This window comes from Lycium ferocissimum, chromosome 2 (assembly GCF_029784015.1).
Source record: "Lycium ferocissimum isolate CSIRO_LF1 chromosome 2, AGI_CSIRO_Lferr_CH_V1, whole genome shotgun sequence".
NCBI lineage: Eukaryota > Viridiplantae > Streptophyta > Magnoliopsida > Solanales > Solanaceae > Lycium > Lycium ferocissimum.
Genome location: NC_081343.1, coordinates 38,336,489 through 38,350,918, shown reverse-complemented (window position 1 = coordinate 38,350,918; position 14,430 = coordinate 38,336,489).

Genomic DNA, 14,430 nt, shown 5'->3' with positions numbered 1-14,430 from the left:
GATGCTATAACTAGCCTTGACATAAAAAAAATGAAGTTTATGGAATTAATGTTAATATCTCTCTTAAATTTACTACCCATTATACTAAGCTAAACCCACTAACTTACTAAAATTCATTTAAGCTAAGGAAAACAAACAAATAAAGAGTTAGTTGCACAAAATAAATGAAGAATAGAAAATATAAATGGGCTCAGCCCATTTTAAAGAAAAGGTTGAGCCCAATGGGACTCATTGGAAATGGGTTCAGCCCATTTTATATCACAGTGGGGAGGACTGTTCACGCCTATTGGGCTTTGGCCCAGCATTTTGTTTTGCTATATTTTTACTTTGCTGCGGAGAGATGGCTGGGACAGAGGAGATTGCGTTGGGCTTTTAGCCCAACATCGAATGCGGAAGACGAGTCCCTCGGACTCGTATGCGATGATCATGCACAAAAAAAATAAAGAAAGGGATTAGTATACACTCAACGATCAAGGTAAAACATATAAAACATGAACTTAAAATAGATCAGCGGATGAGGCATATAATACGTATATTTGAGTATACTTCACATATATACATGATTTCACTACTATATACTTGTGACATAGGCAAACAAAGCAACACTCCAACGTAGACAACATTAACAGTGTAACATAGTACTCGTACGCGTGTAGGATTCGGACCTGTGCAGTGACTGATGCACACATAATATTTCAAATATACATGGTATACCTGAAAAGTATACACTAGTGTATGACCCTTGTATACACTTGATATATACTAATGTTTATACACTATGTATACTTCGAGGTATATCATATGATAAACACCAATCAGATAGGAAATATGAGGAGATAAGCCAACATGATCAGATTTGAAAACGCAAAGAAAAGGAAAGGAAATTAAGTAAACGAACTATATTCGGTATTCCTTTCGAGTGATATGCATAAATTGAGATGAGTTATACGAATTCTATTTTTTACGGCCAATAACAGGAGATGTTTTATTTGATTACCCAGAGAGAATGATGTTGAACTTACTTAAATACTTAAATGAAAACTGAACTCGAAGTTGTTTGTTATATTTGAAACCACACAGAAAGAAAAAGGGAATAGGGAGTAATTCGAAACGTTAAACACAACATGGCCATCCGGGGAGGGGGGGGGGGGGAACTTCCTAAATCACTCATAACTAAAAAAAAAAAAAAAAGCATAATATATTGAGTGTTGAGCACATAAGCTATATGATACGCAAAGGACCTCGGCTAAACGACAAAAGAAAGAGACAAGCGCATAAAAAAACAAACTTAAACGAACGAGAACTCTTCACTTTCTAGCAAATACTATACGAGAAAATCTATTCGGTTAATAGCAAGCTAGGGCGAAGAAAACAACCGAGAGATCGTTTTAAACTAAAAAAAGACCAAAATATGAAGGAAGCCAACTCCATCGAGGCATCGAACAAAGTTGATTAGTCTCTTAATATTCAAAACCAAAACATAAAACTCTTAACGGGGAATCAATTAACCCTTCTTCTAGCACGAAACAAATTTTTTTTTTTTTTTTTTTTGGACCAGTATTTTTAGTTTAACCTCTTATATACGTTAGCAGGGAAAACAAAATGCCGACCAAACAGTCTCTTTAAGTCATTTTTTTTCAGATCTTAAACACTCAGTCAAACAGTTTTATGTTTACCGACAAAATACAAGGTTGCCAATTCCATTTTTAAGAGTAGGGTTACCTTGAACATGTAACACCAGAGCAGACTTTAGCGACAACAAACTCGTTTGAATCCATTTGCAGGCCAACACAGGGATGTTTAATGATATCTCATTGAGACAGAACAGACCATCCAATTCATTCCTGACTACCAATTCTATTTGATGGCCAAATTAATTTTTTAATATCTCTAATCTGAGTGGATTTGGACAGTATGACCATAAACTAAAACACTAAATAGCATACACATACAAGTCGAAGACACTTAAAATAGACAGCACTAAGCTAACCTTATTTTAACATTCTTAAAGGCCATCTACAGTGGACTTAGCAAACTAAATCAGCAGACAAATGGCTGAATAACGTAGTGAACAGGACACGAACTGAATCATCTAAAACACTATTAACTACATGATTTAGTCAGTAGAATGAAACACTGATCATATTAACTAGATTACCAACTGCGACATGATTCAAAAAACCAATGAAATGCATACTATTCTAACTTAGCATTGAGATAATTAACTAAAGCAAACCAGTAGATACCCACTAACTCATCTCGAACTGGTATTAACAAAAGTTAATTAAAACAGCAACTCATGCGTGAAACAAATTAACTATAATAACAATTAAGGCAAAGCAGAAAATTAAACATCTAAAGGAAGAGAATTACCTTTTTTATGTGCAGTGAACTGGGACTTTAGGCCACGGATTCACGCTCGAACGCGACGAACTCGAATCCGTTTGAACAAATCTCAAACCCGAAAAAATAAAGTAATTTTCTGAACTATTTTCACTTTCTCCTTTTATAATGCTATCGCTCTTTCTCTTTTTTTTTTTTTGAATCTGGTTTCCTCGCCGTTTTTTCGATCTCTATCTTATTCTCCTTTCTCTACCTCCGCAAACGATTATTTATATGGGATTTCTAGGGTTTCTTTGGTGGGTCCTAAAATGAAAATTGGGCGGGACTTTTCCAAGTCAACTCTCCGTTCAAAATACAAAACATTTGAATCTCCTGTCATTGATCAGGAACAACCAGGATAAAGAGACAAATTCAATTAAACGTTTGTACCCGAAAATGAACTGGAGCTGAAAAAAAAAAAATCAACTTGAAATACAACTGGACAAAACTCATCAAAGCCTTTCAGATGCGATCAGAAAAGAAAAGAGAAGAAAACAAAATTTAACCTCTTTCAACGGTTGAATCCGAATGGGGGGGTACGAAACATTAATTTCCCTTCCCCAAATTGACCATGCACGGTCTGGGAAGGCGAAATAGACACACAACGCGATTTCGCCATTTTGGTCGAGGAACGTAGAGGGGAGAGAGAGCGCGAGGAGAGAGAGAGAGAGATGAAGGAAGAGAGAGGAAGAACAAGGGGGGGGGGGGGGTGTGCGGGAAGCTTAAAATGAAAACCTAACGGTTCTTGTCTTAACAGGTGGGCCGGGTCGGGTAGGACTAGAATAGGACGTGGGCTGGTTTGAGTAAGAAGTGGGCTGGGTTGAGTAAAAAGTGGGCAGATCTCATATAATAAAGACCCCCTTTTAATTAACTGTATTCTGACCTAATATAAAAGAATGTATTTATTAATACTCAGATAAAAAAAAAGATAAAATTATATGATGTTGTAAATAGCCATGCGATAATATTTTAATAGTTCAGTAGTAAAATAAACGCTATTATTAAATTGTGCAAAATAAATGCGATGCGTGTGCATAAGCTGATAAAAAATGTTGAAATGACAAAAATGCGAATTATAATAATACTGGTAATAATAATAATAATAATAATAATAACAATAGTAATGATCATAATAATTGCTAGTGACTGCAATAGGGTAGTGAAACGCGGATATTAATACAAGCTGATAATCGTAATATAACTAATTCTCTTAAATTGCCAAAATATTAGGAGTGTAAATATATATTCGGAGGAGAGTCGGGACAAAATTGAGTGTCAACAACTTGTCCCTCTTTGCCCGGTAATGATGAAAGAATTTTCGGGCAAAGACGTTGACTTAGTAGCCTATTTTGTCCCGACTAAAAGCATTCAGGAAACTATAAGGACAAAGAAAACTTGAAAGAATTGCGGCCGAACCCCGGTCTCCGAGTTGCCTACATATCTCGGATTGTACTAGAATCAGGCCGTGTGTAGTTCTAGGATGACTACGACACTTACGAATAACAGGTCACGATTGGCACGAATCTTTTTTTTTTTTAAACTATTGTCCCAGTGTTGAATTATGGTGACACTGGGCATTACGGCTATGATCCCGTGCAAACTCGATGATCGGGTTATGGATGGGAACGGAATGTGTGGGGGATAGAAACGAGCGTTCGAGGTAGGTCCTTGATCTTTGTCGGGAGGTCTGATTACAACTCCCAACAAATTGTCCCAGTTCACTGCCGAAGAAATAGTTCCACGTTGCGCTAAAGCTCCTGCGAAACTTAAACTAGATAAAGTAGTTAGTAAAAAAATATCGAAAGTAAAGCGATGTAAAATAAACACATAAAAAGCCGCAATGATTTAAATAACATGCTAGCCTTGCTGAGGCTGATGCAAATGAGGTTTTAGGCCGATGATTCATGAGAATAATGCCTATCGGCGATGATTAATGAGGCCTTAAACCGGGTGGGCTATTCAAGCCGAATGATTTATGAAAATGAGGCCTGCTAAGCCTGCATAATGAGGTTTTCCTTTAAAACCCAACGACTGATGAAAATGAGGTTTTTAAGCCAGTATGACTCATGGTGCAAAACATTTATGCAGTGAATTTTAAGCATTTGTGCGGTGCATGTGCGTTTGAAAGCATTTACGCGAAGCAGTTAAAAGCATTTATGCAGTGCGTGTGCGGTGTATTTAAAGCATTTATGCGGACCGGATGAAAGTATTTGTGCGGTGCGGGTGCAATGTGCATGTGCAGTGCATTTAAAGCATTTATGCGGAGCAGATGAAAGCATTTGTGCCGTGCGGGTGCAATGTGCATGTGCAGTGCATTTAAAGCATTTATGCGGAGCAAATTGACAGCATTGGTGCGGTGCATGTGCATTTGAAAGCATTTTGTGCGAAGCAGATGAAAGCATTTGTGCGGTGCGGGTGCAATGTGCATGTGCAGTGCATTTAAAGCATTTATGCGGAGCAGATGAAAGCATTTGTGCGGAGCAAATTGAAAGCATTGGTGCGATGCATGCGCAGTGTATTTGAAAGCATTTGCGTAAAGCATTTAAAAATAGTAGTGTGATTCATGCGCAGTGCGTTTGAAATTATTTATGCAGAGCCTTCGAAAGCAGTAGTGCATATGCTGTGCATTTGAAAGCATTTTGTGCGAAGCATTTGAAAGCAATAGAAAGTATTTGTGCATCGATTCATTTGAAAATATTTGTAAATTTAAGCATTAATTTATTATAAAATACGAGAGTCGTTAGCAGTTGAGGGGCATAATTGCTCCTAAATGTTATAAAAGAACTCAAACCGTTCGATGCCTGGTCCTTGCAAGGTTGTAGACATTACAGATTTCTAACTTCCGCAATTTTGAGAACCTGCGCTCAAAGAAAATTTGTAAGTTTTGGGGGGAGGTTGACTCGTGTTGACTTTGAAGATCCAGCTCTTGATGCTTCGTGCTTCCAGCTTTGTATGGACTTGTATCCTCCGCCTATTTCTAAATCTTGGTCAATTAATAAAACCATTTAATAAAGAAAATCATACTATTGTAAAAGGAAATATGCACAAATTTATGGTGAATAAATATATATATATATATATATATATATATATATATATATATATATATGATAAATAATTTTCTCTGAACTTTGAACCGTGACACGTTGTGAAACAAAACGAACGTCCTTTCTCCAAAGTCTTTCCTATATGTCTGACGATTTAGTTGACCATATACTCTTCACGTCTCTTGCAATGATGCCCCTTAAAAATTGTCCAAGTTTCTGGCGTAGAAGGATATTGTTAACGCGATGTTTGCCCGCCCCAAAATTTGTCCCAGTTTCAGGCATAAGGGACGTCGAGCTTTTACAAATGACGAGACCGAGCCTGACATAGGCTGCCTACGTATCCCACCACGGGAATCAGGCCAAGCGTAGTTCAAGACATACAAAAAATAAAATTAAAATTTTCTAATAATGTGACCGAAGCCTACGTAGGCCGCCTACGTATCCCACTACGGGAATCAGGTCAAGCGTAGTTCATATTACAAGCAAAACAAAATTGAGGAAGTTTAATAATGTGACCGAGGCCCATGTAGGCCGCCTACGTATCCCACCACGGGAATCAGGTCAGGCGTAGTTCATGTTACAAGCAAAATGGAATTTTTTTTTGGAAATTCCTGACTTAAAGGATCAAACCCGATATAAGTTCTTACGTGTCCCGTCGAGGGAATGTAATTTCATTACATAAAAGACATTGTAAAATATTACATATAAAACAAAAGATAGCTCCTAAATGTGATATTTCTGGATGGCATCTGCATCGATAGTTTTCAGCTACAATTTGCCGTCAGTTTCTTCTTATTAAAAAGCTCTAACCATTCTGCTCTGTGCTCAGACCTGGCGTATCATCGTAATGCCATGCGAACACGTCTATACATTGTTTCAAAAGGTTGATCAATTCCTCCCTTTGTGACAGAATCAAATGGACGCTAATCCTTGTTTCCTGTATTTCTGAATCTCCCAAATTTACAGTTTCAGTTTCAACCAAATTTGGCTTCGACTCGTTCTCGAAATGTTCAAATTCTTTAGTCAATTCTTCAGGCTGCATATCCTTTTCATATTCTTCGGAGTCTCGTTCGGCATTTGCTAAGGGCTCGCTTGTTTCATTACGTGTCACATTCACGATTACGTATTTACTAATTTGATTGCTGAAAGATAAAGATTAATTAGGTAAAGATAGAATAATAGATAAAAAGCATAGCTTGATTTTGGCATTTGAGCTTTCAAAAGTTTAGAGGCAAAAAGTAACAAAAGCATAAACACGATTCAGGCCTCAATTTTGAATCGTGTTGTTTCATCAAATACAAATTTCCTACCAAGACTCCCGGAGAAACGGGGGCGGGGTATAAGTCCAATTGTTCAAAGTGCATCCAGGCTCAGCATTCCAGATAGTCGGGGTTTCAGAGCATTCATCTGAAACCATGTTGCATTCAGCTTTCCCCTCGGCGATGAATAAATTCTTAAAATTTTCCACGAGGCTGCCTTCAGGTTCTTCTTCTGATGCTCGGGTGGCGGATGCTTTGAGAAATGACTGATTCAGGAGGGGAACAGGCTTAGACAAGGGAATGTCACTTCTTCTTTTGAGACTGGCCAGCGCAATTTCCTCGGTAGTGGGCTCGTATCCAAGACCGAATGTATCCTTCTGCCCGGGTAACTGAATCGGTTCTACGATGCCATCCAAGTTCAAACCTAGGCCTCGACATGTTGGAAACCATTCTTCAACATTTCCCCGTACCTCCACTTTAATCGGTGCCCGGCACTTGAATCGTAATTACGGGAGCAATGAAGGCTGAGGATTCAATTTTCTCTTCTTTTTTGACTGGTACGATAGTCCTTTCCAGGTTACATTCTTCATCAATGGTGATCATGTTCACATTTGCGTCACCATGATTGGGCAGAAGATTGTCATTTATATTTGGGGGAGCCCCTTTTAGCTGGATGATTCCTTCTTTAATCAACGCTTCAACTTTATCTTTAAAAGCAAGACACTTTTCAGTATCGTGCCCGGCAATTCCTGAGTGGTACGCACAATGCTTAGTCTCGTCGTATCATCCAGGAAGGGGGTTAGGAACTCTTCCTTGAATCGGTTGGAGTATTCCTGCGGTTCTCAATCTTTCATATAATTGGGCTAAGGGTTCGGCTAGTGGTGTATAAGTCTTAGTTGGTTTTCTTTCAAACTTTGGGCGAGGTCTGGGTGTATTTTGTGGACGGTTCGGTGATTGATATTGGGGTTGAGGTGAGTAGGTTGGGTGGTATTGTGATGGGCTTTGATGGGCGGGCGTTCGAGGTGAATGATATGCTGGTTGGGTATGGTAAACAGGAAGGGGAGTAGGTGGAGGTTGATAATAAGGGCAGGGGTTTGGGCGTGTTGGGTATTAGTATGAAGATTGAGATGGAGGGTATTGGTAGGTTAACATTTGGTTTGGTCTTTGTTCTTGGATGGTCATAACTTATGGACACTCCGTCCACTTTTCTTCTTGTTGCGTACGATTGAATTGCCTTACTTGTTGCTTAAGAAATTTCTAAATTTGTGATTCTGCCCGTCTTGATACCTTCTTCTATGAAATCTCCCATTCTGATGACTTCAGAAAACTTCTGCCCGATGACACTTATCAACCTTTCATAGTATGTTGCGTCTTTTAGAGATTGTACGAAAAGCGTCGTCATCTCACTTTCAGCCATCGGGGGCTGGACCTTTGCGGCTTCTGCCCTCCGCATAGCATATTCTCGAAGGTTTGTTGGCTTCTTTTCTAACTTCATCAAATAGAATATGTACGGGACGATCTCGGTGTTAAACACGAACCTATCCATGAATTCTTGCGCCATTTCTCCCCAATCGCCATTTCTGCGGATCTTGGCATGTGTACCGATCAAGTGCTTCTCTGTCAAGCTCCTTATAAACGGACTTCATCTGATAGCTTGATCTTTCCCTACTCCAACAAGCTTATCACAGTACGATCTCAAATGGGCTCGAGGATTTCCTTTTCCATCAAACATATCAAATTTTGGCACCTTATACCCAGCAGGCAACTCAATGTCGGGATGAATACACAGATCTTCGTATTCAATTCCTTCACATCCCATGTGGGTTTGGATGCTTCGGAATGCTTCCTTCAGACTACGGATCTCTTTTGCAACATTCTCATCCGCTCTTGCCCTAGCTTCCCTTTCCATCTCTCGCCATGGGTCAAGCTGCGGATCTTCCATGACCTGCTGTTTGTAATGTGGTAGTGAATGGTTGAGCTTCTGCTACATATACCGGTGGCACATACTGCGTGTTATGGTTAGCGGTGTGTGCCAAAGGTATGTGTTGGGTTACTTGGTAGGTTTGAGTAAGTGGGGTAGCTTGGTTGAGTGGGATAGTTTGGGTAACTGAAGGTTGAGGAACATATGGAGTGGTGAAGGGTAACGGATTGGTTTGTTGAAAGTTAACCTGTTGGGGGTTGGCTTGTTGCGGGTCATTTGGTTGCGGGATGGTTTGTTGTGTGTTGGTTTGTTGCGGGGTGGTTTGTGGCGGGATGGTTTGTTGCGGGTGGATTGGTGGTGGAATGACTTGTTGTGGATTTTATTGTTGTGAGATGGTTTGTTGCTGGCCAGTTTGTTGTGAGTCGGTGGTATTTTGGTGGCCTATGTAAAGCGGAGGATTTGCGGGAGAGGGCTGAGGAGCGGGCGAGTCAACAGGTGAAAAAGATGGTGGAATTGTCGCATTTGTTCTTTGTTCGTGGTGAGGGGTATTGAGGGTGATGGATAGATTGGTAAGATTTCGCAGTCGCTCGATCTCAGTTTGCATATTGGCTATTTGCTGCACCAGTTGGGTGATGATTTCGTCGTTCCTTCCTCCCGAAGCTTCGGGTTCGTCTCCCGGAAGGGTGACAAGTCCCAACCGTCTATTCGGATGCCCACAATCATTCATATCGCTGGATGCTCGCGTCTTTGATCTTGTAAAGTACGGGTGGTCCGCCAGTTCGCAGTCAACACGAATCAACCGTTTGGGAAAATAATCAAAATAAAAGAAAAACCTTTAAACAAAATGAAGAAAACTGCGTTAGTATAGTGCGAATGACTGCTGCTGAAAATAATGCGAACATTGAGCAAACAATGTCAAAAGAAACACATATTGCATAGCAAACAAAACACATATTGCATGGCAACAAATCAAACACAACGCAACCTATTATGCACGGGACCTCCTTTGTGCCAGAGGTAGGCCTAACGCGGATTTGAAGGATAAAATATGCAATTAGATGTCATCCCAATGTGCTATTAATTGAAAGCCCCAAACATACAATGTTTAGAAATTTAAAAACCCCCAATACAAAAGCAATTATTACAATTACTACTTGACTCTTATAAGCTAATTACAATGAGGAAAGCCCTTCGTTACTCTTGAGCCCCTTATTTGCTTGGATTGAATGCCCGATCTTTCAGCGATGCATGATATGGCCAGAACTCCTCCCGTTTGATGCCTTCTTGACGTAAGTGCCTCCTTGTTCGAGTGGTAGTGTATCTAATTCTTGCATGCTTTGCCGTAATTAAATGCATGTTTCTCGTATTATGTCGACTCGTGGCACTGCGTATACAAACGATTAGTTCTACCTAAATAGCACATAGTCCATAACACGCATGTTTATCCTTCAAATCAATGCATATAACATGATAATCATCGCTTGGGGTCATGGACCCACTCGGACATTTGGACGAGGTTGACTAATGGACTTAATACACCTTGGGTATTAAGCCTCCTAGGTTCGTGCATGCTCTTAAAGAGGGTTTTGGTTTAGCTCTATCTTAGGCCGACTAGGAGCGGGTTTCCTATGACACAAGGCTCCCCTAAGCGGACAACTTGGGAGTGGAAAGTCCGTGGCCGTCGACTGCACCGCCGATCGACTAAATCCACAAGATCAATCCGACTAAAAAAGGGTGTTTTAGTAGTGCACGGCCGCGAACCGCGAAACCGCTTTAAGTGTGTGAATTGTGTGAATTTTCCAGGAGTGGAGGAGGTATGAGCGGAATGCCAATTTAATAAAAGCAAAATATACACATTACATAGCAAAGACAAATAAGGCACAAAACAATAATAAAACATTTAAAAGCATATAAGGCAAAATAAAGAAAAACAAACAAAACATCCAATAAATTATTAATTAACCTAAGTCTGTTGTGGTTTAGAACCTAATTGTCCCAAGCGGAGTCGCCAAGCTGTTATACCCCATTTAGACCGGGCTAAATAGGTACAACATATTGGAGATTCCTATTTTTGCTTTATTTTAGGAGTCGCCACCTAATTGATTTTAAGGTGAATTAGGGCACCTAATTATTAACTAAGGTAAAGCTAACTAAACCTTGTTAATGGTCTATTTAAGCTACGATTCTAGGTAAGGGTTCTAGATTATTCTAAAGAGAAGGGGTTAGGCATCCTTTAGAATCCGTTAACTACGGTTTTAGGTCAAACTTAGGTTAGCTAATTAAGATTAAAAATAGTGCTTAAATTTTAAGAAAATAGCTTACAAATATCACGAAAGTTCAAAGGAAAATAATAATAGCTAAAATAAACTTAAAGAAAATAATGATTTATGAAAAAAGAACTTTAAAGGCGAATAAGACTTGTAAAAAAAAATTATTAAGATTTTAAAGAAAGAATATAATGATGCTATAATATTTCATGAATATTGCTAAGGTTTTAAAAATGCTATTTCAAGTAAAACTTACACCAAATATAGTAATCTCGCATAAAAGGAAATTTCAAATGCTATTTAAAATAAAACTTATAAATATTGCAAGAATTTGGAATAATAATATCATTTAAACCAAAGTTTACAAAATACGTTGGCTTAAATAGAAACCTTTTGGAAGAAAGCTTAACGAGTTTAAAAGTTATATTATGAATATAGTAATGTAGAAAATATAAGCTTATTAAATAAGATGCAAAAAGGTAATGAGTTTTCTTCCTCTAACTCTATTAATCGTATTCGGCTAAAACACGTATAGTTTGATAAATCTTGAAGAAATTATTTATAAAAGTTCTTGAACTTATATTTCTGTACTAGTGGCGTTTTGAAATCTTAAGATATTAAGAATAGAATATGATTCCATTAACTCAAAATACATAGTTACGCTATTCGCAAATGAATCGTCCTAAATAAATAAAATAAATATTAGATGCTATAACTAGCCTTGACATAAAAAAAATGAAGTTTATGGAATTAATGTTAATATCTCTCTTAAATTTACTACCCATTATACTAAGCTAAACCCACTAACTTACTAAAATTCATTTAAGCTAAGAAAAACAAACAAATAAAGAGTTAGTTGCACAAAATAAATGAAGAATAGAAAATATAAATGGGCTCGGCCATTTTAAAGAAAAGGAAGCTGCTTGCAATGGGTGCTATTGGAAATGGGTTCACCATTTTAGGCACAGGGAGGGCTTGTTCACGCCTATTGGGCTTTGGCCCGGCATTTTGTTTTGCTATATTTTTACTTTCTTTGCGGAGAGATGGCTGGGACAGAGGAGATTGCGTTGGGCTTTTAGCCCAACATCGAATGCGGAAGACGAGTCCCTCGGACTCGTATGCGATGATCATGCACAAAAAAAATAAAGAAAGGGATTAGTATACACTCAACGATCAAGGTAAAACATGTAAAACATGAACTTAAAATAGATCAGCGGATGAGGCATATAATACGTATATTTGAGTATACTTCACATATATACATGATTTCACTACTATATACTTGTGACATAGGCAAACAAAGCAACACTCCAACGTAGACAACATTAACAGTGTAACATAGTACTCGTACGCGTGTAGGATTCGGACTGTGCGATGGCGAGTGCACACACTAATATTTCAAATATACATGGTATACACGAAAAGTATACACTAGTGTATGACCCTTGTATACACTTGATATATACTAATGTTTATACACTATGTATACTTCGAGGTATATCATATGATAAACACCAATCAGATAGGAAATATGAGGAGATAAGCCAACATGATCAGATTTGAAAACGCAAAGAAAAGGAAAGGAAATTCGTAGGCAGAACTATATTCAGCTATTCCTTTCGGTTGATATGTATAAATTGAGATGAGTTATACGAATTCTATTTTTTACGGCCAATAACAGGAGATGTTTTATTTGATTACCCAGAGAGAATGATGTTGAACTTACTTAAATACTTAAATGAAAACTGAACTCGAAGTTGTTTGTTATACTTGAAACCACACAGAAAGAAAAAGGGAATAGGGGAGTAAAACTGAAACGTTAAACACAACATGGCCATCCGGGGGAGGGGGGGGGGGAACTCCCTAAATCACTCATAACTAAAAAAAGAAGCAGCGGGGAATATATTGAGTGTTGAGCACATAAGCTATATGATCTGCAAAGGACCTCAACTAAACAGCAAAGAAAGAGACAACTGACTGAAAAAAACAGAACTTAAACGAACAGAACTCTTCACTTTCTAGCAAATACTATACGAGAAAATCTATTCGGTTAATAGCAAGCAACTGAAGAAAACAACCAGAGATCAGTTTAAACTAAAAAAAGACCAGCTGGGTATATGAAGGAAGCCAACTCCATCAGGCATCGAACAGTGATTAGTCTCTTAATATTCAAAACCAAAACATAAAACTCTTAACAGGGAATCAATTAACCCTTCTTCTAGCACGAAAAAGCTTAGTTTTTTTTTTTTGGACCAGTATTTTTAGTTTAACCTCTTATATACGTTAGCAGGGAAAACAAAATGCCGACCAAACAGTCTCTTTCAGTCATTTTTTTTCAGATCTTAAAAACACTCAGTCAAACAGTTTTATGTTTACCAGCCAAACAGACCCTTGCCAATTCCATTTTTAAGAGTAGAGGTTCTGCTTGAACATGTAACACCAGAGCAGACTTTAGCGACAACAAACTCGTTTGAATCCATTTGCAGGCCAACACAGGGATGTTTAATGATATCTCATTGAGACAGAACAGACCATCCAATTCATTCCTGACTACCAATTCTATTTGATGGCCAAATTAATTTTTTAATATCTCTAATCTGAGTGGATTTGGACAGTATGACCATAAACTAAGACAGGATTAATGCTAAATAGCATACACATACAAGTCCGGTACACTTAAAATAGACAGCACTAAGCTAACCTTATTTTAACATTCTTAAAGGCCATCTACAGTGGACTTAGCAAACTAAATCGACGACAAATGGTGGGCGAATAACGCGATGAAACGAGGACACGGCCCAATCATCTAAAACACTATTAACTACATGATTTAGTCAGTAGAATGAAACACTGATCATATTAACTAGATTACCAACTGCGACATGATTCAAACAACCAATGAAATGCATACTATTCTAACTTACTGTTAGCAGATAATTAACTAAAGCAAACCAGTAGATACCCACTAACTCATCTCGAACTGGTATTAACAAAAGTTAATTAAAACAGCAACTCATGCGTGAAACAAATTAACTATAATAATAATTAAGGCAAAGCAGAAAATTAAACATCTAAAGGAAGAGAATTACCTTTCTTATGTGCAGTGAACTGGGACTTTAGGCCACGGATTCACGCTCGAACGCAACGACGAACTCGAATCCGTTTGAACAAATCTCAAACCCGAAAAAATAAAGTAATTTTCTGAACTATTTTCACTTTCTCCTTTTATAATGCTATCGCTCTTTCTTTTTTTTTTTTTTTTTTGAATCTGGTTTCCTCGCCGTTTTTCAATCTCTATCTTCTTCTCCTTTCTCTACCTCCGCAAACGATTATTTATATGGGATTTCTAGGGTTTGCTGGTGGGTCCTAAAATGAAAATTGGGCGGGACTTTTCTAAGTCAACTCTCCGTTCAAAATACAAAACATTTGAATCTTCTGTCATTGATCAGGAACAACCAGGATAAAGAGACAAAACCAATTAAACGTTTGTACCCGAAAATGAACTGGAGCTGATAAAAAAAATCAACTTGAAATACAACTGGACAAAACTCATC